Here is a 13,512-nt window from a genome sequence, read left to right on the forward strand (position 1 = left end):
TCATCAAAAGGTGTTTAATAATGAACTCTCCCTTAAAAACGTAAGCAAATAGCAGAGTGGATTAAAAACCAGAATCCTACAATATGCTGCTTACAAGAAATTCATTTGAAGCAGAGAGATACATATAGAGTAAAGGTAAAAGGTTGGAGCAAAATATATTTTGCTTCAGCTGAAGTAAAAAAAAAGCAGGGGTAGCAATCCTTATCGCAGACAAAGCAGCAGCAAAAATAGATAGCATTAACAGAGATAAGGAAGGAAACTTTATCCTCCTAAAAGGTACCATAGACAATAAAGTCATTTCAACCCAGTGGGACAGCACCCAAATTCTTAGAGGAGAAGCTGAAAGAACTACAGGAAGACATAGACGGCAAAACTCTACTAGTAGGAGACCTCAACCTCCCACTATCAAATCCAGATAAATCGAATCATAAAATAAACAAGAAAGAAGTTAAAGGGGTAAATAGATTGTTAGAAAAATTAGATATGATAGACTTATGGAGGAAACTGAATGGGGATAGAAAGGAATTTACCTTTTTCTCTGCACTACATGGAACCTATACAAAAATTGACAGTGTACTATAACAAAAAAAAAACCTAATAATCAATTGCAGAAAGGCAGAAATAGTGAATACATACTTCTCAGATCACAATGCAATAAAAGTCATATGCAATACTGGGCCAAGGAGATATAGACCCAGAGCAAATTGGAAACTGAATAACCTCACCTTAAAAAATGAGTGGACCAAAAAACAAATTATAGAAAGAATTAACCATTTTATCCTAGATAATGATAATGATGAAACAACATACCAAAACCTATGGGATTCATTCAAAGCAACTCTCAGGGGATATATTATAGCTCTAAATGCTTACATGAATAAATTGGAGAAAGAAGAAATCAATGAACTAAACATGCAACTAAAAAAATTAGAGAAAAAACAAATCAAAAATCCCCAATTAAATACCAAATTAGAAATTCTAAAAATTAAATGAGAAATTAATAAAATTGAAAGCAAAAGAAAACTATTGAATTAAATGAAACCCAAAGTGGGTATTATGAAAAAACCAATAAAATTGATAAACATCTTGTCAATTTGATTAAAAAAAGAAAGAAGAAAACCAAATTGGTAGTATCATAAATGAAAAAAGTGAACACACCACCAATGAGGAGGAAATTAAAGTAATAATTCAAAATTATTTTGCCCAACTCTATGCCAATAAATTTGAAAATCTAAGTGAAATGGATGAATATTTACAAAAATATAAGTTGCCCAGGTTAAATGAAGAAGAGATTAAATACCTAAACAACCCTATCTCAGAAAAAGAAATTCAACAAGCCATTATGGAACTCCCTAAAAAAAATCTCCAGGGCCTGATGGATTCACAAGTGAATTCTACCAAACATTTAAGGAACAATTGGTTCCAATCCTATATAAACTCTTTGGAAAAATAGGGAAAGATTGAACTCTGCCTAACACTTTCTATGAAACCAATATGGTACTGTTACCTAAACCACAAAGAGTTGAAACAAAGAAAGAAAATTATAGACCTATTTCCTTGATGAATAAAGATGCAAAACTCCTAAAAAAAATCTTAGCAAAATGATTACAACAACTTATCACTAGGATAATACATTATGATCAAATAGGATTTATTCCAGGAATGCGGGGTTGATTCAATATTAGGAAATTTGTTAGTGTACTCAATTATATCAATAACAAACCTATCAGAAATCATATGGTCATACCAATAGATGCTGAAAAGGTTTTGACAAAAATACAGCATCCATTCCTATTAAAAACACTAGAGAGTGTAGGAATAAAGGGACTGTTCCTTAAAATAATTAGCAGTATCTATGTGAAACCATCAACAAGCATTATATTCAATGGGGAAAGACTAGAGGCATTCCCAATAAGATCAGGGGTGAAACAAGGGTGCCCATTATCACCACTATTATTCAATATTGTATTAGAAATGTTAGCATCAGCTATTAGAGACGAAAAAGAAATTGAAGGAATTAGAATTGGGAAGGAAGAGACAAAACTCTCACTCTTTACAGATGACATGATGGTCTACCTAGAGTATCCCAAGAAATCATCCAAAAAACTATTGGAAACAATTAGCAATTTTACCAAAGTTGCAGGTTATAAAATAAACCCTCATAAATCCTCAACTTTTCTATATATGTCTAGCAAGAAACAGCAGGAAGAGCTAGAAAGAGAAATGCCATTCAAAGTAACCTCAGACAATATAAAATATTTGGGAGTCTATTTGCCAAGACAGACTCAGAAACTTTTTGAAAACAATTATAAAACACTTCTCACACAAATTAAATCAGATTTAAATAACTGGCCAAATATCAACTGCTCAAGGATAGGTAGAGCTAATATAATAAAAATGACAATTCTACCAAAACTAAACTATTTCTTTAGTGCCCTGCCAATCAAAATTCCAATAAATTACTTTAACAAGTTAGAAAAAATTGTAAGTAAATTCATATGGAGAAATAAAAAGTCAAGAATTGCCAGGAGCTTACTGAAAAAAAAGTGCAAAAGAAGGTGGCTTAGCCCTACCTGATCTAAAATTATATTATAAAGCATCAGTCATCAAAACTATTTGGTATTGGCTAAGAAAAAGAGTGATGGACTAGTGGAATAGACTAGGTGTAAAAGCAGGAGAGGATTATAGTAATCTGCTGTTTGATAAACCCAAAGAGTCCAGCCATTGGGATAAAAACTCCCTCTTTGATAATTGGGATAATTGGAAGTTAGTATGAAAGAAACTTAGATTAGACCAACACCTCACACCCTTTACCAAGATAAGAACCAAATGGTTACAGGACATAGACATAAAAAAACAATACTATAAGCAATTTAGAAGATCAAGGACTAGTCTACCTGTCAGATCTATGGAAAGGGGAGCAGTTTATGACTAAGGAAGAGTTGGAGAACATCACCAAAAACCAATTAGATGATTTTGATTACATTAAATTAAAAAGCTTTTGTACAGATAAAACCAATGTAACCAAGATCAAAAGAAATGTAGTAAATTGGGAAACAATCTTTACAACTAATGATTCTGACAAAGGACTCATTTCTAAAATATACAGAGAACTGTGTTATATTTTTTTAATTTTTATTAAAGATATTATTTGAGTTTTACAGTTTTCCCCCAATCTTGCTTCCCTCCTCCCACCCCCACCCCACAGATAGCACTCTGTCAGTCTTTACTTTGTTTCCATGTTGTACCTTGATCCAAATTGGGTGTGATGAGAGAGAAATCATATCCTTAAAGAGAACAGAATTCTCAGAGGTAACCAGATGAAAAAATAAGACATCTGGGTTTTTTTCCCCCCAATTAAAGGGAATAGTCCTTGTACTTTGTTCAAACTCCACAGCTCCTTTTCTGGATACAGATGGTACTCTCCTTTGCAGACAGCCTAAAATTGTTCCCAATTGTTGCACTGATGGAATGAGCAAGTCCTTCAAGGTTGAACATCACTCCCATGTTGCTGTTAGGGTGTACAGTGTTTTTCTGGTTCTGCTCATCTCACTCAGCATCAGTTCATGCAAATCCCTCCAGGTTCCCCTGAATTCCCGTCCCTCCTGGTTTCTAATAGAACAATAGTGTTCCATGATATACATATACCACAGTTTGCTAAACCATTCCCCAATTGAAGGACATTTACTGGATTTCCAATTCTTTGCCACCACAAACAGGGCTGCTATAAATATTTTTGTACAAGGAATGTTTTTACCCTTTTTCCTCATCTCTTCAGGGTATAGACCCTGTAGTGGCATTGCTGGGTCAAAGGGTATGCACATTTTTGTTGCCCTTTGGGCACAGTTCCAAATAGCTCTCCAGAAGGGTTGGATGAGTTCACAGCTCCACCAGCAGTGTAATAGTGTCCCAGATTTCCCACATCCCTTCCAACAATGATAATTATCCTTCCTGGTCATACTGGCCAATCTCAGAGGTGTGAGGTGGTACCTCAGCATACCTTTAATTTGCATTTCTCTAATAATTAATGATTTAGAGCATTTTTTCATATGGCTATGGATTGTTTTGATCTCCTCATCTGTAAATTGCCTTTGCATATCCTTTGACCATTTGTCAATTGGGGAATGGCTTTTTGTTTTAAAAATATGACTCGGTTCTCTGTATATTTTACAAATGAGTCCTTTGTCAGAATCATTACTTGTAAAGATTGTTTGCGAATTTACTACATTTCTTTTGATCTTGGTTATATTGGTTTTATCTGTGCAAAAGCTTTTTGATTTAATGTAATCAGAATCATATAATTGGTTTTTGGTGATGTTCTCCAACTCTTCCTTAGTCATAAACTGTTCCCCTTTCCAAAGATCTGACCGGTAGACTAGTCCTTGATCTTCTAATTTGCTTATAGTATTGCTTTTCATGTCTATGTCCTGTAACCATTTGGATCTTATCTTGGTAAAGGGTGTGAGGTGTTGGTCTAATCTAAGTTTCTTCCATACTAACTTCCAATTATACCAGCAGTTTTTTATCAAAGAGGGAATTTTTATCCTGGTGGCCTGATTCTTTGGGTTTATCAAACAGCAGATTACTATAATCCTCTCCTGCTTTTACACCTAGTCTATTCCACTGGTCCACCACTCTATTTCTTAGCCAATACCAAACAGTTTTGATGACTGATGCTTTATAACATAATTTTAGAACAGGTAGTGCTAAGCCACCTTCTTTTGCATTTTTTTTCATTAAACTCCTGGCAATTCTTGACTTTTTCTTCCTCCATATCAATTTACTTACAATTTTTTCTATCTCATTAAAGTAATTTTTTGGGATTTTGATTGGTAGGACACTAAACAGATAGTTTAGTTTTGGTAGAATTGTCATTTTTATTATATTAGCTCTACCTATCCATGAGCAGTTGATATTTGGCCAGTTATTTAAATCTGATTTAATTTGTGTGAGAAGTATTTTATAATTGTTTTCAAAAAGATTCTGAGTCTGTCTTGGCAAATAGACTCCCAAGTATTTTATACTGTCTGAGGTTACTTTGAATGGAATTTCTCTTTCTAGCTCTTCCTTCTGTTTCTTGCTAGTCATATATAGAAAAGTTGAGGATTTATGAGGGTTTATTTTATAACCTGCAACTTTGGTAAAATTGCTAATTGTTTCCAATAGTTTTTTGGATGATTTCTTGGGATTCTCTAGGTAGACCATCATGTCATCTGTAAAGAGTGAGAGTTTTGTCTCTTCCTTCCCAATTCTAATTCCTTTAATTTCTTTTTCTTCTCTAATTGCTGATGCTAACATTTCAAATACAATATTGAATAGTAGTGGTGATAATGGGCACCCTTGTTTCACCCCTGATTTTACTAGGAATGCCTCTAGCCTCTCCCCATTGAATATAATGCTTGTTGATGGTTTCAGATAGATACTGCTAATTATTTTAAGGAACAGTCCATTTATTCCTACACTCTCTAGTGTTTTTAATAGGAATGGATGCTGTATTTTGTCAAAAGCTTTTTCAGCATCTATTGATATGATCATATGGTTTCTGATAGTTTTGCTATTGATATAATTGAGTATACTAACAGTTTTCCTAATATTGAACCAACCCTGCATTCCTGGAGTAAATCCTACTTGATCATAATGTATTATCCTAGTGATGACTTGTTGTAGTCGATTTGCTAAGATTTTATTTAGGATTTTTGAATCTATATTCATCAGGGAAATAGGTCTATAATTTTCTTTCTCTGTTTTAACTCTTCCTGGTTTAGGTAACAGTACCATATTGGATTCATAGAAAGAGTTAGGCAGAGTTCCATCTTTCCCTATTTTTCCAAAGAGTTTATATAAGTTTGGAACCAATTTTTCCTTAAATGTTTGGTAGAATTCACTTGTGAATCCATCAGGCCCTGGAGACTTTTTTTTTAGGGAGTTCAATAATGGCTTGTTGAATTTCTTTTTCTGAGATACGGTTGTTCAGGTATTTAATCTCTTCCTCATTTAACCTGGGCAACTTATATTTTTGTAAATATTCATACATTTCACTTGCATTATCAAATTTATTGGCATAAAGTTGGGCAAAATAATTTTGAATTATTACTTTAATTTCCTCCTCCTCATTGGTGGTGAGTTCACCTTTTTCATTTATAATACTAGCAGTTTGGTTTTCTTCTTTCTTTTTTTTAATCAAATTGATGAGAGGTTTATCAATTTTATTGGTTTTTTTTATAATACTCACTTTGGGTTTCATTTATTTCAATAGTTTTTTTTGCTTTCAATTTTATTAATTTCTCCTTTAATTTTTAAAATTTCTAATTTGGTATTTGATTGGGCATTTTTGATTTGTTCTTTCTCTAATTTTTTTAGTTGCATGTTTAGTTCATTAATTTCCTCTTTCTCCAATTTATGCATATAAGCATTTAGAGCTGTAATATATCCCCTGAGAGTTGCTTTGAATGAATCCCATAGGTTTTGGTATGTTGTTTCGTTATTATCATTATCTAGGATAAAATGGTTAATTATTTCTATAATTTGTTTTTTGGTCCACTCATTTTTTAAGATGAGGTTATTCAGTTTCCAATTTGTTCTGGGTCTTTATCTCCTTGGCCCAGTATTGCATATGATATTTATTGCATTGTGATCTGAGAAAGATGTATTCAGTATTTCTGCCTTTCTGCAGTTGATCATTAGGTTTTTATGTCCTAGTACATGGTCAATTTTTGTATAGGTTCCATGTACTGCAGAGAAAAAGGTATATTCCTTCCTATCCCCATTCAGTTTCCTCCATAAGTCTACCATATCTAATTTTTCTAACAATCTATTTACCCCTTTAACTTCTTTCTTGTTTGTTTTATGATTTGATTTATCTAGATCTGATAGTGGGAGGTTGAGGTGTCCTACTAGTAGAGTTTTGCTGTCTATGTCTTCCTGTAATTCTTTCAGCTTCTCCTCTAAGAATTTGGGTGCTGTCCCACTGGGTGCATATATATTCAATATTGAAATGACTTTATTGTCTATGGTAACTTTTAGGAGGATAAAGTTTCCTTCCTTATCTCTGTTAAAGCTATCTATTTTTGCTGCTGCTTTGTCTGAGATAAGGATTGCTACCCCTGCTTTTTTTACTTCAGCTGAAGCAAAATATATTTTGCTCCAACCTTTTACCTTTACTCTATATGTATCTCTCTGCTTCAAATGAGTTTCTTGTAAGCAGCATATTGTAAGATTCTGGTTTTTAATCCACTCTGCTATTTGCTTACGTTTTAAAGGAGAGTTCATCCCATTCACATTCAAGGTTATGATTACTAATTCTTTATTGTCCTCTGTGCTATCTTCCCTCTGTTTGTATTTTCTCCCCTTTTCCCCCCTTTTATCCTTATTCCCCAGTATTTTGTTTTTAATACCACCCCCTTCAGTGTGTTTGCCCTCCTATATCACACCCTCCCCTTTCTTTCCCCTTTCCCTGTTCCCTTCCCTTCCTTTTGTTATTTTCCCTTATTTCCCACACTCCCCTTCCCTTTCTCTGTCCCCCCTCCTCTTTTCCCCTTTTAATTCTTGAAAGGTTAACTGTTTTATAAGTTAACTGAGTATGTGTAGATTGACTTTAAGCCAAGTCTGATGAGAAGAAGATTCAGGTATTTCTCCTCTACTCCCCTCTTCCCCTCTATTACCATAGGTTTTTTGTACCTCTTAGTGTAATGAGATTTGCCCCATTCAATCCCCTCCCTCCTCCCATCTCTTTCCTGTCCCCCTTTTTAGGGAGGTAGTGTATTTTTTTTAGATCATTCTATCTAAGTCAGAAAATTCTGAGTGTCTGTCCCTTCTAGTTCAGTATATTCTGTTGAATAGAGTCAAAATTCCTGAGAGTTATTAGAGTCTTTCTCACCAGTGGAGTTAAAGCCAGTTACATCCTATTAGATAGCAGTCTCATGGATAGGTCATGGATGTCCATCATTTCTGGCTCGGTATATTCTCTCTGTTAGAGTTACATTTCTCAGGATTTATGAGAGTCTCTTCGCACCCCCCCCCCCCCCCATGCTGGGATATAGCCAGTTTCAACTTGCTGGATTGCATTTTTTTCCTTTTACCTCCCCCCCTTTTTTTTTACCTTTTCATGTGTCTCTTGAACCTCCTGTTTCATATCCAAATTTTCTGTTTAGCTCTGGTCTTTTCATCAGAAATTTTTGGAATTCTTTCATTTCGTTAAATGTCCATCTTTTTCCCTGGAAGAGAAGGCTCAGCTTTTCAGGAAAGTAGATTCTTGGCTGCATTCCAAGCTCCAGTACTCTTCAAAATATCTCGTCCCAGGCCCTTCGATCCCTTAAAGTTGATGTAGCCAGGTCCTGCATGATCCTTACTGTGGCTCCTTGATATTTAAATTGTTTCTTTCTGGCTGCTTGCAGGATGTTCTCTTTTATCTGATAGTTCTGGAGTTTGGCCACAACATTCCTTGGTGTTTTCATTTTAGGATCTTTTTCTGGTGGGGATCGATGTACTCTTTCAATAACTACTTTGCCCTCCAATTCGATGATGTCAGGGCAGTTTTCCATCACTAGATCCTGTAATATTAAGTCCAGGCTTTTTTTTCTCTTCAATGTTTTCAGGAAGTCCTATAATTTTCAGGTTGCCCCTCCTCGATCTATTCTCGAGGGCAGTGGTTTTGTTGATGAGGTATTTCACATTTGCTTCTATTTTTTCTATTTTTTGATTTTGTTTAACTGACTCTTGCTGTCTCGTGGAGTCAGTTTCTGTAGACTCCATTATTTTTTGGGGAGAGGAGTTTTCTTCATTAACCTTTTCCAACTGGTCAATTCTACTTTTGAAAGAGCTTTCCATTTGACCAACTGAGGTTTTGAGAGAATTAATTTCTTTTTGCATTTGCTCATTTGAGGTTCTGAGAGAATTATTCTCATTTTGTAATTGTCCAATTGATGATCTGAGAGATTTATTCTTCTTTTGTGTTTGTCCAATTCTACTTTCTAAGGTTTTGTTTTCTTGTTGCAAGGTATTAATTGTCTCCCCCAAATTTTCCAGTTGATTTTTAAACTCCTTCCTTATTTCTTCAAGGAGGTCTTTCTGTGCTGGAGACCAGATTATATTCTCCTCAGATGTTCCAGGTCTCTCTGGGTTGGGGTCTTTCCCTTCCAGGAGTTTTTCTATGGATCCACCTTTCCGCTGACCCTTCTTCATTATGCTAAGACCTTGAGTTGGGTGGGGCTGGTTCACCTGAGCTTGGGAATCTCTAAAGGCTTTACTGAGTGCAGTTTCTCTGGCCAGTAGGAGGTGCTGGTTGCCCTCTCTGGAGTGTCTGTGACCTTGGTTGAGAGGCCTTCTCCCTTTGCTTGAGGGAGGGAATTGGAGCTATTGAAATCTTTTGCCTTCAATCAATGGTGGGCTTTACCCTGGCCTGAGGTCATTCCTCAGCTGGGCTGGTTCTTTTGCACACACACCTGGGCCTGAGGCAGAAGTAATTTGCATTTGTTTGGGAGGAGGCCTCAGTGCAATGGAGGCATGGGCTCAGAGTTTCTCAGACCCCAGAAGCCTAGGGATGGCGTCCACAGCTCTCCTGCACCAGACCTCTCACTGCAGGCCCTTCCCCAAGCTCCAGGGCAACAGCACCAACACCAGCACCTCTGCTTCCCTATGGACACAAGCCCCCTTCATCCAGCCCCACCGCTGATCCAGCAGGTCCAGCTCTCGGGCCCTCAGACTCCAGGTTCCGATTCAGCTGTTGATCTGGCTGATCCCGGGAACAGACTCACCTGCTGGCACTCAGCCAAGGCTGCTGTGGGAGAAAAATCCTGAGGTAGATTTTCCTCTCCTGGCTTTTCTTTATGGGATTCCTGGTTCGGATTTCTTTTAAGAGGTTTGTTTCATGTGATAGATGGGGAAGAGTTCAGGAGACTTTAGAACTGTACCTGTCTTCTCTCCTCCTTCTTGGCCGGAAGTTGTGTCACATTTTTAAAACAAAAAGCCTTTCCCCAATTGACAAATGGTCAAAGGATATGCAAAAGCAATTTACAGATGAGGAGATCAAAGTAATCCATAGCCATATGAAAAACTGCTCTAAATCATTAATTATTAGAGAAATGCAAATTAAAGCTTCTCTGAGGTACCACCTCACATCTCTCAGATTGGCCAATATGACCAGGAAGGATAATGATCATTGTTGAAAGGATTGTGGGAAATCTGGGACACTATTACACTGTTGGTGGAGCTGTGAACTCATCCAACCCTTCTGGAGAGCTATTTGGAACTATGCCCAAAGGGCAACAAAAATATGCATCCCCTTTGACCCAGCAATACCACTACTGGGTCTATACCCTGAAGAGATGATGAAACAGGGTAAGAACATTCCTTGTACAAAAATATTTATAGCAGCCCTGTTTGTGGTGGCAAAGAATTGGAAATCAAGTAAATGTCCTTCAGTTGCGGAATGGCTTAGCAAACTATGGTATATGTATGTCAACGAACACTATTGTTCTATTAGAAACCAGGAGGGACGGGATTTCAGGGAAACCTGGAGGGATTTGCATGAACTGATGCTGAGTGAGATGAGCAGAATCAGGAAAAACACTGTACACCTTAACAGCAACATGGGAGTGATGTTCAACCTTGAAGGACTTGCTCATTCCATCAGTGCAACAATTGGGAACAATTTTAGGCTGTCTGCAAAGGAGACTTCCCTCTGTATCCAGATAAGGAGCTGTGGAGTTTGAACAAAGTGCAAAGACTATTCCCTTTAATTTAGAAAAAAACAGATATCTTATTGTCTGATCTTGTTACCTCTTAGACTTCTCTTCTCTAAGGATATGATTTCTCTCTCATCACACCCAATTTGGATCAAGGTACAACATGGAAAGAAAGTAAAGACTGACAGAGTGCTTTCTGTGGGTGGGTGGGTGGAGTGAAGCAAGATTGGGGGGAAAATTGTAAAACTCAAATAATATCTTTAATAAAAATAAATTTTTTAAAAAGTTTTTTAATCAATGGTAGTGTGAATAGTAGCAGGTAAATATCTTTCTCCATGAGTGCATGAGTGTCTATGTATCTACATTTGTGAAGCAGTCTTTTTTTCTAAATTGTTTAAAAATCTCTGGCATTTAGAACTAATAAAAATATTTAGAAGGCAATGTAATATGGTGAAATTTTATTTCAGAAGACCAGACTTTAAATCTTACATTGCCCATGAATGAATCATTTAACCTCATTAAGTTTCAGCTTACACGTCTTTAAAATGGGATTAATAATACTTTCAATATCTACCTCAAAGGGCTATTGTGAGACTCACTTTGTGCATGTGATTGTCCCATGTGCAACATTTTCCGACAAACTGTTTTCCAGGTTCCACAGAACCATCTTAAAGTAATGAGAAGTCACTGCTCCTTGAAGCAGCACATTTATGCTATCCACAAAGTGTACTGGAAACCTGAAAAATATATAAAAGCTAGTTATTGTTGCTAGTTCTAAATGTCAGTCTTTTTAAATAATTCAGAAAAAAGGACTGATTGACTCACACATATACACAAAGACATTTACCTTTTAATAATCACATTACTATTTAAAAATGATTTGTAGAGAAAGCAAGGGGGGGGAGAACAGTAGATATGAAGTTAAGTACAAATTAGAATGAAAACTAAATCATTTGACCCATGGGGACATTTTCATCCAACAGAGCCTAACAAGTCATAAATTAAACATAGAAATATTTTTAGCAATTTTTTTTTACTAATAGAGTTTCCAAACAAGAATCTGAGTGAGATTCCAAAGGGCTACTCATGGATGTGTTACTGTGAGAGACAACAGTAGATCACCCATTGAAGTCCAGGCTTTGGCTGCCTTTGGTTTTTTGCCCCTGCAGAGTAGAGACCAGACAACAATGGAAGCTCACATTGTTGGGAGCCAACAATTCTTTGTGGTTGAGTAGCATACTTTAGGATTGTATATTCTCTGGCCCAAACACAATGATCCTGCCTGTCCAATTCTATCATAAAACTTTTTTTATTTTAATTTTATAAACTAATTGTTTTCTTAATTGATACAGCATGGCAAAATTGGAATATACTAGAGTATCTTTAAGCCTAAATTCTTCAATCAATCTTTTGTCTTCTTCATGTAGTTGCATATTATAGTTGATTTGGGGTAAGATCAGAGTAACACAATGTAGCCATGTGACTGCTCCTTTATTGTTGAAGGATGAGGGAAGGTGGGCAGACAGAATATGAGTGTGTCACACGTTGCATTTCCCAAGCATTTGTTTATAATTAATGTGAAACCCATAGTCTAGAAAGCCTCGGTCTTGATTCTGTGGCTTGATGCTTAGATGTGGTCATAGAGAAAGAAGACAGGATATGAAAGCTATCTGGGGGGGGGGGGGGGGCTTTGAGCCCAGGGCACTCTGGTTAGCATAGTTTTACTTGGGAGATGTTTACAAGGAAACTAGAAACAGGAAACCTGGTTGAAAGAATGAGAACATATGCTTATAAAGGGGAAAGAAGCACAGTCAAGGGTAGAATAATACCCTGTGGATGGCAGCATAGTACGGGGGGAAAATGGTTGGAGACGAACCTCTGTGGCTAATAATCTTTCTGGGGAGGAGGGAATCAGACTCCAGTCTAAAATCATAGGGCAATATAGCAAACTTTAACTAGAGAAAGCAGAAAGACAGAAAGAGGAGAAGGTAAGAGAATGAAAACAAAGAGTCAAAAACATAGGAAAACAGAGTCAGAAAGAAACAAAATAAGACAGAGATAGTCACAGAGAGACAGAGACATGAACAGAAAAAAACAGTATTCTTCCAGATGAAGTGGACCCCCAAAACCTCCTTGAAAAGGGTAAGAAACTTGCCAGTGGGGAAAGAAACCTTTAAATGGAAAGGAGCTGTTCATTTCCTGAAGATGTGGCTTTCCATAATACAAAAGGGAGTATTAAGTCTAAAGTAGAGAGAAAGAGAGAATGAATAATGAAGAAAGTGAAATTCTCTCTGGAAAATAGTACACAAAAAATAAAATTTAAAAATAAATTAATGAACAGGACAAGTTGAAGGAAAGAAGAGGAAGTAGTGATCTAATTGGCTAACTGAGAGGAAAAGAATTCAGAATTGAATACCAAATAAAAGCAGGAAAGAAAAAGTCACTAATAAGCAAAATCTCAAAGGAAAAAAGAGGTAACAAATAGAAGGGAGATCAGAGGTGAAATGTAAAGAACCAATGGGATTAGAGTCATTTGAAAAAAATTGAAGGATTATTGTACTGAATTTACAGCAAAGAGGGAAAAAGTGATAACTTGAAAAAATCAGTACTAGAAATAAATGGAGGGGGGGTGGCTAGGTGGCGTAGTGGGTAAAGCACTGGCCTTGGAGTCAGGAGTACCTGGGTTCAAATCCAGTCTCAGACACTTAATAATTACCTAGCTGTGTGGCCTTGGGCAAGCCACTTAACCCCATTTGCCTTGCAAAAAAAAAAAAAACAAACAAACAAAAAAGAAAGAAAGAAATGGAGGAAAATAAAAACTTAACTCTCA

This window comes from Macrotis lagotis, chromosome 5 (assembly GCF_037893015.1).
Source record: "Macrotis lagotis isolate mMagLag1 chromosome 5, bilby.v1.9.chrom.fasta, whole genome shotgun sequence".
Lineage (NCBI taxonomy): Eukaryota > Metazoa > Chordata > Mammalia > Peramelemorphia > Peramelidae > Macrotis > Macrotis lagotis.